Below are 14,970 nucleotides of genomic sequence, written 5' to 3' on the forward strand. Positions count from 1 at the left end.
GTAACACATCCATGGCAGTGCTGTAAAAAGACACATATTGTTTTGCAATAGCAGGTTAACTCTGTATTCTCACTTCAGCAGACAGAAAGAGCATTAGGCTATCACAAGCATTTCATTAAATATGTTAACTACAGTGCTACAATGGTCTATATTAAGATAAAGAACTGCACGAATTATGGGTTGTCTCTAAAAGTTGTGGACATTCATGTCCCCTCAGATGGTGGTCAGGGGAGAGATATGACAGTCCTTGGGAGAAGGTACACCACTTCTGAACTTGGCACAGATGCTGAGAACTCAGCCGTGGCTTGACCCCAGGCTGCCGACACATCTCTCACACCTGGAGCCGCACCCACCTTCACCGCAGAGCTGCAGAGATTGGATCAGGGGCAAGCTGAGGACTTTAGAAACTATGTGGTTGGTGCTTTTCCTCTGTGAACCAGGCACACACCAAGCACCACACTACAAGTACAGGCTAAGAAGGATAAGAAAGAGCTGGAATGAAGAGCACGTTTTTTCAACACATAGCAGTACTTAGTAAAGTTAACCCAGACCTTGGCAGAAAAGCAATAGATTTCACACTCTGTCATATCGTATCTATTTTTTTAAACATAGAATTATATTATATTAGCATCTTCTAAGTTTGTGTACACTTCCCAATCTCTTTATAAACTTAAGACCCACCATGCCTCATCTCTTCACTCCACTCTTTCAGACATTCTTTCAGGGAACAGCAGATGCAGGCTCCAATCTGAAGACACTGTGATACGTAGGTGCTGCTGAGGATAAACCAGACAGGGCAGGCACTTTGCCTGCAAAGCAGCACCTTCCCCTTACACACCAGTTCCTTTCCAGATACACGTTACTTTCTTCCCTCACATACAGCACATGAGAGGCCAGTACATATTGCCTCACTCTTTATCACAGGACCGGTTAAAAGACACTGATGCAACATCAGCTGAGCTAGAGGTTCAGTCCTTTCTGTGACTGAACCAAGTTCCTCTCATGCAGTGCCCCAAGAGGAGACAGAAACAGAATTGCTGTTCTCAGGTTCCTGACAGGTCCAAAATCCCCTAGTTCTTTGTATGTCCAAGTCACCTGTGGAACAGTACCTACACTTCACAGCCTTCTGGCAAGAAGGGTCAGTGCTAAAGGAGCTGTTCAGTGTACCGTTTTTCCTCAGTATGCCTTACAGATCATTCATACCACTCTCATTTTGGCACAGAGGACATCAAAAGCCTGGATGTCTCACCAGACTCATTCTGGTATCTACTGATGCAACACTAAACAGAAAAGCAGCAGTGGTTTGGTTGCCCTTTCCTGCTGCAGATGTTCTCCCCTTTTCACTAAAGGCAGCTCAGAGCATCATGTGTCAAAAACAGTTTTCCTGAGGCACCCCTTGGTTGAGGCAGCCTGTTTGATGAGTAAAGCACAACAGCATGTTCTCTAGATGGAAACATTTGTATGATTCATGCACCTTGATCAGATACATTTTCCTTAAGTAGATGCCCTGTCGTGTACATACACACAATCTCTCTTCACTCACAGTGGCATGCACAAGGAGTTTAAGTCCAAGAGCACAGATTTGTCTTATATTACCCAGTATGTCCTCAAAATGTGAGTATTACACACGACAGAACTGCACAGCTTTCTACCACATCTCATTTTCACCCATCTTAGAGATATAACTGCACCCGATGAAAAGACTGCACTACCACCAGCTCAAAAACCCTCTTGTCAACATACCACCCTTCCCAGATATGCTGCCTGTGCATTCCCTGCCCTTTCATCAAAAAGACCCAGGGTGCTAGTTAACTAGCATTTGATAACACAATTAACTTTGGCTGAAATAAGCCTGGGTGCGCTTAGGGAAACAGTTGAGTTCACTTCCCTAGCAGGGGCAATAATCTCTGGGAGAGAGCAAGCAAGCCAATGCGCATGAAGCCTCCTCCTTTAACCAGCACAGCTGCTGACAAAGGAGGCTGTATCTCTTGCCTTCTCTGAAGTTAATCCCAGCAGTTTAAAGCAGACCTATGAAAAAAAACATGAATCTGAACTTACTCTAAAATGTTACTCCAAGGACACATTAGTTCCACCAGAGTCAAAGTATAAGCCAGATGCAGTAGGCCAAGTTCTAGTCGAAAAGGTTTCAGAGAAAGTAAGAGCTAATAATTCTTAATTTGGCATAACATGACATTCCCAACAGCTTCTGTCTCTCCTTCCTGTAATTGCATCTTGGCAGTGTATGTATTTAAAAAAAAAAAAAGGAATTCATTGCACAAAAGACATTTTCTGTTGGAAAAAAAGGGGAGGGGGGGAAGCAAAGCACCTTTCTTTGTAATGCTGTCACTCTGAAAACTGAAGACACTTGAACTGAAAGGAAAAATATGCTGATCAAAACAGGAAGGGGACAAATCCTCATTCATGCCTTATTTGTTTAAGAATTACTAAAAAGAAACATGTTTGCAGCAGGCTAAGGCAACAGTAATTTAGACAATAATAAATTGAGCATTGTAAGAATAACTGTTCCATTGAATAAAAGAACTCTGGCAAGAGACTTTTCACATGGCACTCAACAGGCATTCAAATAAATGAATGAAGTATGCAAGTTAAATTAATTCAAAAATAAAGACTTCCCAGTGGTTTACCATAACGACAGCACTGTAGAGAAAGATACAATAGTTCTTTGTAGCCTAAAAATTGTCAGTTTTATTTTACAAACATGACTTCTAAAAGCATGTAGTTGTAACAACTGAGTTTTGAGGAAAAAAACAACCTGTCATTTGATAAATAGATGAAATTAGCTGTCATTAAAGCTCTTAAGCACTCCTCCTTCCTGTTATCCCTCTCGTCTCAGCATCAACTGATAAGAAGATTTCAGGGAAGCTCAGTCATTGATGGCAGGATCTAGAAAAGAAACAATTTCGCATACAGTTATCATTCACATTCATGGCTTCTAGTTACTGCATTTCACCACCCTGCGCTTAATTGGCTTCCTTCTGCCACTGGCATGAGCGCAACAGACCATCTACTTCACACAAATCACCACTTGCTGCTATAGTTACACCTTGTGCCATGGAAATACTGTAGTGGTTGCATCCTATCATGTTAATAATGCATACAAAGGTCCTGTTGTCCACCGACTAAGAATACCAGTTCGGTGCATTAGCCAGCAGGAATCAGGCATTACTTGTTATCAACTGAGTTCATTACTTGTGAGACATGGCTGAACTTCTGGAAACATGGCAGATTTATCTGCAACTTCTGGAAAATGTAGCACTTGGTCACAAAAACATACTCCCAAAATAAGTGAGGGCCAGATACAACAGTTGGAACAGAATTAACAAAGGGGAAAGCTACAACTAACTCTGTGTTTTCCCCCAAAACACCACTCAACATTTCATTTGGCAGTTCCTCTAGGGGAAAGGAGGGCTTAAGACTGGGCAAAGAAAGACCTGAGCCTTGCATAACCAGACTTACTCCTATGCATCCCTGGAAGGTTCTGTGCATGGTAACCCCACTTCCAACATACAAAGTAATTAAGTGTATTCCCACATTAAAGCCTCCATGGCACATCTCCACCTTGACAGATTTCTAGCTGGCTCTTTGTATCTTCCATGTGCCAGGTTCCTCACACCAACTTGCCCTCAGTGATAGCTGAGTATTTATTGCCATACAGCACCTTGATGCAAATGGGTTTTGCCTTTTTTCCCTGCCTTTTGATAGACTGCTGTTTAGTCACTGCACCAGAGGAACAGCCACACTTTCTTTAGATGTACAGCTGCAGTACAGGAACTCATGTGACAGTAGGAAGCAAGAATCTTCATCCCTACAAGAACATAGTTGTCTCTCTGGTTAGCAACCTGCATCCTTTTTCATGAGGACAGAGCATATGGTCCTTCAAAGGGACATCAAAATAAATATGACAGGTCAGTGCAATCATCATACCCAATGAATTCAAACGATGCCATAGCCAAAATGAAATGTGTGCACATAATAAAGATTCAAATGACCAAAAAAAAATCCCTACCCTTTATTCCTCTCTGAATTATTTATGAATTCTGTAACTCCAGCTGTTGCCACCAGCCCAAGGACATGATTTCATTTTGGGAATGACACTTCATATTAAAAGGTAAGTCAACAAAACAAAAAAAGGCTGCTGTGCACACTCCTTAAAGTCCACAGCAAAGCACAGTACACCTTTTTCCTAGCATTTACAAAGGAAAATTATCAATAATCAAGTCAGTTAATGCTTCTCAACTTGTTTCTATAATTCCAGATGGAGATTTCACCACCTGTGCATTAACTCAGCCTTTTTAACTACTGCAGTTAGGCAAGACTCTCAAAGCATTTTGGATCCTCTTCATTGTTTTAGGGCTATCTTCCTCTAACACTTCACCATAAGGTCTCTTCCAACCTGTAGTATCACAACTATGTGATACTATTGGCACTCAAGTTAGCAAAAGCTTTTAGAACAAAATATTTAGATCATTTCAAGAATACGTGAATATTCTGCATACACAGAGTTGCTTTTGATAGAAGCAATTATTTGCTCATAAATTGAAACAAAAGCAACAACAACTTCAACATGTGTAGTTTAGGGCACAAAGAATTGCTTTCAACTAACCATGACATTTTGATTAGCAAATTCTACATAGCACTGTCTGCCCACTTATGGACTGCTCTGATGCAGGTTCCATCATATATTAGTTCTTGGATTTCAAATAAACAAATGTAGGGGAGAGGCAGCTTAGCCAGTAAGCATGATTTCCATCACCTACATTTCCATGCTCTCTCCTCCCACATACCTTCCATCAACTAAAACAAGTACATGGTTCATTTGTAAAGCAGAGAACATACAGGCAGGGGAAAAAAAAAACAACAGGAAAAAAAAAACAACAGGAAAAACTAAAAACTAAAGTCAAGCATTGGTTTGGGTTGCCACCTTATTCATAGTGGAATGCAACAATTAAGTAGATATAGAGATCTAAAATGTTACACACCACCACACTATTAACATTGCACCAGTGTCAAGGCACATGATCCCTAAACACTAGGCACACATGACTTACCAGCAGCCTCTTCTCTGTTATGAAGGAGATTACTTTGTTCTTATCTGTGGCCTTCACTTCAGTGTTTTCTGCTTTTACTTTTACCTAACTGAACAGCAATTGGATTTATGTTCTGCTCCTGGGAGATCTTAAATGTCATAAGACCTTTTAACTGATTAATGATCTGGGATTGTTGTTTGGTTGGGATTCTTTTTCTCATTCATAGTCACCTGAAAGCAGAATAACAATTGTAGTACTTTTAACACTAAAAAGAGATGTGTAAATAACAAGAGTTTACAAAATACCAGAACCAGAAATCTCTCTTGTCACCCACAAAGCTTGGGAGCCATTTGTCAGCTTCCTGCAGCCAAGTATGCGCCAAGTGCACAGTTCAGGCCTGAACCAGAATGTCAGGCAGCAAGCATTTAATAAGCAAACTTGTCTTTGGGCAAGGCAGCAAAGCAAGAGACGTTACCTGTCTTGCAAATGAAACAAACTGACAGCGTGCAAGCAGAGCCCACTTCAGTTTAGCTGTCAGCAGTATCTCCAGCAGCGTCTCATTCCGTTTAGTTTGGTACCACTGAGCTCACGTGGTGTTATTCAGCAAAAGGTGATGTAGTTTAAACAAAACACTGAATTGCCCTTCAGTCTGTATCAGAACTGGCACCCAGCTCTGAAGAGTCTCCCTCTTCCTCACTACTGTGGGAAAGCTACCAAAAGAGGATCTTCCCTTCTCATCTCCTGCTGTTGGCCAAAGAAAGAAAAAGCTACAGAAACAAAGAGAGAAGGCAAAAAGCTTAGAATATGTAGGATACCACTGAGCAGTTAAATGTGACCCGCTGAACTTTCATTTCCAGCATCTCAAATTCTCTGCTATATACTTGAGGTTATTACTCCCTCACTATTAAAGATTCCCCAGTATCTTGTGAATCCCACGTGCTGTACACAAAGCCTCTCAAAACTACATGTATTTACAGCTGTAACCCACTCAACTGTACACCACATCCTTCCAAAAATGAACAAATTAAAAACAAGAACATCTCTCACATTCCAGGGCTGCCATTTAACTCAGTGCCACAAGTTCTTGAGTGCCTCCTGAAATACTTTCTTACTGTGCTGCTAAAGGAATGGCATTTGGGAGAAAAAAAATAACAACAACAATAAAAAAAAAAAATCACCTGTGTGCCGCCAGGAAAACATCCTTCTGAAGATTTTCACAAGCTAGCTGGATGCAACTGAAGTCAGTCCTCAGAAAATAAGGGAAGTCGTCTTTGCACCCAAACGCGCTCACTAAATGCTTCCAGCAATGACATTGTTTCATAACTGATGCACTACACACAAACACCTCAAGAAAGTGTCTTTTTGTGTTGTGTCTGGAGTACACAGCTATCCAAACCCAGTGCTTTTGCAGAGCCTTCCCAGTGTTGCACAATGCTCTTGAATACAAATGATGAATTGATCCTGTTAGATTATAGGGTTGGTTTTTTTTTTAGCGTTCGATATTTTTAATGTTAAAAAAATTGTACCTCAACATGGTCTTTAATCCAATCCTTACCCTGAACAATCGAAGTACATCCGTATTAATCTATTAGATGCTTTTCCACACCACACCTATGGCACTGCATAAATTACTGTAATTTAAATGAATCACTGCTTGAGAATTCTCATTTGGTAAGAAACATGCACGGTTACAAGGCACAGGCAAGAAAAATGTGCACTATGGTAACTAAGTTTTGAAGCACAGCGTATCTGGGTTCTCATAAACCAGGTCTTCTCAATGGTTAAAGGACAAGAATATTAGACTGATCACACAGAACACACATCAATATGTCCAAGAAGTCAATAATATGAAATTAAATCTACAGTTTATTTAGATACATTTCCATGCCTACACATGTGGAATCCATCTTAAAAATACCATTAGGCTGGCTGAAGAATATTATTGCAAAAGGCATTAACACCAATAGTAATTCTATCTCTACCTTGGAGAACTTGCTGTTTTCTCTCTATACATCTGATCTGCTGAAATGCACTGAAGAAAGAAAAAGAGAAGAAAACCCAAATTCTTTTGTTGGGTTATTCCACATATTACTACTGTTTAAGAATGACTTGTCTAAGACTGCACATTTCAACTGCCTAACAGTGAAGAATGAAAAGCTTCTTGCTACAAGCTGAAAAGAAAGTCTTTACCATGCTCCTTGAAGAGCTCATTTTCACATTACTCAGGCTTCATTATGCTGAATCAATATTCGTTTAGTCACTGGGGTTATTGACATATTTTAAAATAAAAGTATACCCTTCAGCTACTGCACTCATTACGGGTAATTTGTCTTGTCAGGGAGCAGGGAATATTATCCCAGTCTTTCAGGGGCTGACAGCCCATGGAAATACCTCCCCTTGGTTACAACTGTAAATAATTTTAAGGTAAAATATTGAAAAATCAATGACTGTTTCCTGCAATCTGTCACAAACAAATCAATCATAATCTGCACAGCCAGAGAGTCTGATTTGAAGGAGATGAGAGCAGATGTAATTCTTGGCTGGAATCTCTCATTTCAAAATCACTTCACATAATGGTGTCATCATTTAAACACTTAGCAGTCACTGCAACTGCCACTCATAACATCTAGTTGGACAAAACTGCAAGGAAGAGGAGGAGAAATGCCACTGCTGTTATGTAAACAAACACTCTATTTAAAAGGTTGCAACATTAGCAAATTTCACAGATACAACAGCTAGGCTTGTCTCTCCACCAGAGCCCATAACACTTTCCTTTCCTCAGTGGAAGATCATCTATAAACCAGCCTCTCAAAATGCAAAGCATTTTAAAACAGAAGTAGGCTTCACAAAAGCTCATATCTGGTACTATCTCTAAAATGTTTTCACATTGCAATCACTCCAAATGGCTCATAACAGAATTACACATCAAATTCTCAAGAGATCAAGAAAGAATTGTCTGAGGTACCTTTGTTTTGTTAAGAGCAATAAGGACTTCAATGCTTCTTTGTCTTTCATATATTAAATTTCACATCTAATTTTCACTAAGCACACACCAACTCAACTTTGGTGTATGTAACCACTGCAGAGTACCTATAGGGGAAGGAAAGTCATAACCTACATAAATTAATTGATAATATATTTTCGACTTGCACTCAGATTCACTGTTGTATATGGAATTACATTTGTATAAAGGAACAATTTATACATAAAGAATTAACTACTGTGCAGTCAAAATGCTATAAACTGATCTTTGTAAATGTGAATAATTTGTGTAACATTAACCTGTTTTAATAGAGTAATGCTAATGTTTGGACTGAAATTATTTCCTCATTTGTCTTCCCACCTCACTCCAGACTACATTTTCACCCTGATACAACAGCACTCAGAGAAAGACTTCTCTGCAGAGCAGTCACAACCAAAAAGCAGCAGACAGGATGAAATTATTGTGCAACTGCAATCCTGGGCCTAAGCCTGCGTTCCTTGAAAGAACAGATTTCAAAAATGCTCATGGAGTGTTTCACTCAGGAGTCTATAATTTGAGCTCTTAATCTTTAATGTGCAGAGCCTGTTATCACATATTCGTTTTAATCACATTAACCTTACCAACTCATATTTCTGAATATTTATCTCACAACTGTGAGACTACAGAAAGGGGAAAAAAATAAGGCAATCAAAAAGATGAAATTTTCCCTTTTCTTAAAAGAAAAAAATAAAATCTCTTAATACTGTTTTTAAAAGTGAAAGAATAGGGCATATTGTACATCTAAGCAAACCTCTCCAAGGTTTGCTTTCCTTTAAAGCAGGCTTTAAGTCTCTTTATCTTCTACACAGAAAACACACATCTCTAGCTCTCTATTGATACACATCAAAACTGCTATTGTTTGTAGCAGCTGGACACATTCCCTTTCTAAGCAAAATAAACTATTAAAAAACCCCCAGAAACTAAAGTCTTAGTCGAAAAACAAACAAGCGAAAAATCAAACAGCTACTGCCTTAGAGGCTAACTACACGTAGGAAACCTGCAAATGCCAGCTGTGAAGTGAATCAGCTTATCCTGAGGAAAGGCCACTCTATTACGGGAGAATGCAGGAGGAGGCCAAGGGAGAGCAATTGCTAAAAACAAGAGGAGCTCCTAGAAATGAGCTACAGTACCTAATTTTTCCCTGGATGAGATCTATAATGAAGCTATAGGATGGAGAGAGCCTGAGGCTCATCAGCTGGTTTAAGTCTCCTCACTGGCCAGCTGACACTGGCAGAAGGAAGACTCTGCTTACTGCATTAGCCATTCTGGGAGGGAGAAGCCATGCGCCATGCTGAACGTGTCAGCAGCTCTCCTCAGCACCACTCCCCTGAGCCAGGTTGTTATTTCTTGTGACAATCACCTCATTAGGTGGGTCAAGAGGCACAGAAGATAGAAGAGATCCATTCTTCCTGCATGCCAGTTCTCCCATTTGTAAAAATGAAGGCAATGATTCTTCCCCTCCATTGTAAGGCACTTAATAAATGTTAATAATAATTAAGTCAGTCACATCTCCCAGACAATACTGTCAGATCTTTTCTTGCAATATTTGAGAACTACTGGGCTCAAGAGGGAGTTCTTAGAGAAAGACTCACAAAATCCATCCTTGGATTGAAGAGGTCACAGAGGGCTGCACCACAGCAGACATTTCACAACTGCTCCCTGACACAAGCAGCCACAAGAAGAAAAGGCAGCACACGCTGCAGCACTACAGATTCTTACAGAGAGAGTTCACGATCAGCACTACAAGCGCTATTTTCTGCTGGACAAAACATTAAGAAGTTGTAACAACTAAGAGGATTTCTAGTCAAAGAGTTGAACTAGCTGCAATTTCTTGAATGAAAAGGTATTTTTCCTCATCCCATCTTTCCCAAGAAACAAAAGAACTACAGGTTATAGCAAGAGTTGTAAAAAGAAAAGTCTTCACAAAAGCTGGTAGAATTTTCTCTAGCACTCACTTTCTCAATTTACTGCTCTCATTCATGATGTTCATTTAAGCCACAAGTATATGTTCATTTATTTAATGGAGCTCTGAATGATCACCAAACAAGAAAGTGGTGCAACATTACATAATAAAATACTACTGACGTTACACTACTATTAATACTTTATCTAATTAGCTTATTTACCAACCTATGCATTCATGAAGCCTTCATGTTTGGGGTGTCATGGAAAAAAGACGAGTCCTGCTCTTGCCTTTCAGTTACGTTCTTCCTTTCTTTAGTGTTGTTTGAATCAGACTCACTGAGCTCATCTGGAGAGGACAAAAAACAGAAAGAAGAAAGAACATACTTGTGACAATGCTTGCCATCTGCACCAGATGATCTTTTTTACAGAAATAGGAACTAAAGCTGATGTATCTGGAAACATTAATGCTGCGTTATGTTAGACACAGAATCCAGCGAATGCCACAAAGTGCTACTACTGTAAACCTTAACTTAATGAATCAGAACATACACAAAGCAAAGTACTTACCATTACCTCTTAATATCACTTCAAGTGGTTAAAAAGAGATGCAAGCCCAGATGCATTCTGCTTTGTATGAGGACTGCTGCTGTAGTCTGCCAGGTACAGAGCATGATGGACTGTGAGATTCACTTTCACCATGGTGGATTCCACTGCTTCTGTTCTTGAGTGCATTCTATAAAAGGCAAAAAAAGGACATATAGAGAACATGGAAATGGAGCAAAAAGATAGTATGCATCTCTAATTTAGATAGGTTTCCCTTGCAGTCAAGGACAGACTGCACAATGCAAGGGTTTCCCCACCCCACCCATTGATCCAGCGTGTTTGCTAAATCCCACAGATGCTGTGTTAGCACCACATCCCACTGGATGTCTTCAGTTCTGCATTTTTTCACCACAAACAGGTGCCTATGGAAATCAAAGGCAGGCCTGCGGAATATGGAAATTGCCAACGAATCAGCAAGAGTGCTAATAACTTGCTTCTGCTCAAAAGGACAACTGTCTAAGAAATAAGAGTATGAGCACCAATTTAAATCAAAACATTTTTCAGCAAAGCAGAAGGTACCAGTTAGGAAAACAGAGGCATAATGGTTACATAAACCAAAAATCTAGGCGATAGGATGGGCCAGAAGCTGAAAGACAAAGTAACCCATGATTCAAGACTCCTAGTCTCTTCGCCTTCTCAGCCAGTATAAAAACTCCTCAGCCATTCTGCACCCTCCTCTAGACAACTGAGTGACTTCAGTTTAACTTTTACTTTGGAACAGAGTAGCACAGTATGTATCTACAGAGAATATCTGATGAATTTGAACTGAAGCAGAAATAAATACTGAAATAGACTTAAGGAAAAGCAAAAAGGGACAAACAAAACAAAAACCCAAACCAAGCCAAACAACCCCCAACAAACCAAACAAACTTAAAAATAACTTTTGAAACGCAGGCTCTACAGAGCTGTCTTCTTCCCAGGAGACATTCACAGAATCGAATGCCTACAGAACCTGGAAGAGGATAAGGCCCTCCTTAGACAATAGTCAGAAAGTTAGTACAAAGTACTTCTTGCACCATCAATATCATAAAGAAGTTGAAGTCAACCTTTCTGTAATGACAGAGTATTCTTAATAAAAGCTTCAAGCAGATTTTATAGCTGCATATTATCCAATGAAACCAGTAATAAACAGCACTGTAGCATTATTTAGTGCAACTCCGATACGCCGAGAGTTACCACCTCAGTTTTATTTATCACACAGGCTAAAATGTTAAGAGTTCTTGGCTTTACAGTAGCAGCCAAGCCTGTAGCTACTTTATCCCAGCACACTGCCATCTGGATATTGATATTTTGCGATGGGATATGAAAGAAGAGCATAGTTACCTAATACAGCTTAATTGAAAACAGAGACCCTCCATACTATACCATGCATTATTCTATACTAAATTAAATCTGAAGGGCATGAAAAGTTCTGTAGATGTTAACAGAGATTTTTTTCAGAAGTAAATGCTGTTTTCTTGATCTGCAAAATGTTGTGGAAAACATGTGCTTACGAAAAGAAAATGCAAGCTTTTGGTCTGCTAGTGAAAAATGAAAAGAGAGCTCAGGATGATGCATCTCCTTTGGGAAGAGTAGAAGAGTGATTAGTCACAAGTTTATGAGTATAGTAAACTCTCTGCTATGATGATCCACATTCACTCTGAAAGGTCCAGCTGGTGCTTTTTTTTTCCTTACCTTAGTGATGTTAGTTTTTAAAAAATATATATATATATATAAGAAAAATTGTCTCTACAGCTACATTAACTTTAATCTGCAGAAAACAGTTTCAGCAATCTCTTGCATCTGCACTATCCACATTAAGAGAAACAAAAAAATTCCAATAATAAAAATCAGAAATTATGAACTGTTAGAGAGAATTCTTTGGGTGTAAGGCTAGAGAGGCATTTCATGCTCCTCCTCAGAGAGGCAATGTCAAACTCTTGCAAATACTGGTCCTAAGGACTGAAAATTTGTGTGTAAGGCAGACAAAACACAAACCCTTTTGAACATAACACTGCTATTAAAGTCGCCCACCTCCAACACCCACACTGGAAGCCAGATTGCAGCTATAGGAGCTTCCACCACATTGCAGCACCTGCGGTTGAAAGGGAATTTGCTGCTGTATGGAAAGCTACAGGCATATTCACATCCCATAAAACAGCACAGGGAGCCACAGCCATCCTTCTTTCACAATAAGGAACCAACTACCAGTAGATGTGGCTTACTTTAAGTGAAAAACTTGTTTAGACATGAAAGAAAGCAGCTTTTCATTTTTTCCACTAAAGTTAACCATTAGGAGAACCCATTTTCTGCATGTGCTCATAGAACTGTAAGTAAAATAAACTCTAAAGACATTCTTAACTTAGTCCATATTATGGCAACAAATTCAAGCAAATCATGCCATTTAAGTTAATTACAGGAAACTTCAAGGAAACTGAAATGCAGTTTCAGGTTCTCCCATGATACTGTCAAGATCTTTGGAGTTAGATGTGCAATAACTACGTGCTTACAAGGCGCCAGCTGCACTTGTGTGTATGGTTTTATTTCACAGGCTAACCAGGTTTGGTGATGCAATCCAAAAAAGGTCTGAAACTGATCATAAGCAGAGAAAAAGTGGTTTTACATAGAAAAGCTTGCCGAGAAAAACAAAAGTTTAGCTAAGCTACCTGATAGCCAACTCTGGGCACAGAAAATGAGAGTTATTGTAGATGTTCACAAGTTTACACCTCACGCTTGGACCACAAACACAGAAAGTGCTAACAAGTAGAGTCTCCAGCAAAGCACAGGCAGAAGAAGCAACAGAGAAGTTAAGGGTGTCTTGCTGAGCTCTTTCCGAGATCATTCCCTTAGGCTAAGAGACACCAAACAGCAGCTCTTCCAGAGCAAGTACTGACCCTGTAATTTCATCCTGGGGAAGCCAGCAGTAACTGTATCTGCAGGGAAGCACCCCTAAGTTTTCCTGTCGATGCTTTGGCCAATATTGCAGATGCACTGTTTTACTTCTTGCTCACCTAATAATGCATTAACACAGAAAAACACAAGTCCCTCCCTCCTCTTGGCACACTAACTAGTTTTACTTCCATGCTAGTGAAAGGTGGAAAAAGCTAGACTTCTTGTCGTTGCTTAATTAAAAAGATAAATATCCACACGTATTTATTTTGCTGCTATCAGTATGAGTTGTTAATATTTTAAAATGAACTGTAAAAAACATCTCTCCACAGATATTTTCAGCAGCACCTTTGCCATCTCTGAGTTTTAGTGTTTTGTTTATAGGTCTAGATTTAAACAGAACAGAGTATCTGGGAGGGGAATATTATTATTGTCATTATGTGGGGAGTTTAAAAGAGGATGACATAGAGATCTCTTGGTAATACAGTCATACACTGAAGTGGAGAAACAGATCAGTCAGTAAGTGCCTAAGGTCAGGTACTCCTATAAAGCAGTATCAAAAAGGTTTTGAGAAAACAGCTTCCTTCTCATCTACCCCTGTGAAAAGAACAAACCAGTTGAAATGATCTCCTAATGCATCTCCCTTCATAATTCATACCGAAAGATGACATTTTCTCAGGATCTTAATTAAGATAATGATGAACACCTGTGTCGGCATTCCTTGGCAAGACAGCCTTATCCATCATAATCTTTTAAGTACCCTCAAAAAAACCCAACAAAACCGTCTGACGGAACCAATCTGTTGCCTCTCCTTCCACTAAGTTTTACATCTGACACACACAAGAACAATTAGATCTTTAAAGACTGCAATAAAAGCAGGATCGTTACATTTTAAAGTTTCCACAGAAAGTAGCTATTAAAGTAATTAAGGTGTATCATATCCAAGATACTCAAATTTAACTCCATCCACTACAAGCCACCTGCAACCAAACCACTTACAGTTAGAGCCTACTGAGGGCTCCACTTTTAAAATTTCAGTTTGCTGTTATTTTCATTCTAAGAGAAATCATACAAATGAAAGCAGTGCAGAAAAATAAAATACTTAGGTTCGAATATTGTTGCATTTTGAGTTACCACACTTCATGCAGTCACCTCAAACCCAAGCTCTCCTTGTGTCAAAATCAAATTGGAGACTGACTAAAGTAAACAAAGACCATTTTACACAGCTTTATGAGACCAGTCCATCAGTCTACTGGAGGCTATAAAAATGGCAAGTTTAATTATTTACTGATACAAGCTGAATTTAAATTCACAATCCTTTATTTAAATAAAGTGGAGAGCGTGCAGCCAGCCTGTAAAGGAATCAATGACTGGTAAATACTTCTTCTATTACATAAACTGTTTAGTTTCCCAGAAAATAGGACCAAAATATATAAAAAACAGCATTTTATTATCAATTACACTTATATCATTCCACTAGCAACTGCAAAGCAGACAAATAACTGATACCAAGAACTTATCCAT

This window comes from Pogoniulus pusillus, chromosome 20 (genome assembly GCF_015220805.1).
Source record: "Pogoniulus pusillus isolate bPogPus1 chromosome 20, bPogPus1.pri, whole genome shotgun sequence".
Classification (NCBI taxonomy): domain Eukaryota; kingdom Metazoa; phylum Chordata; class Aves; order Piciformes; family Lybiidae; genus Pogoniulus; species Pogoniulus pusillus.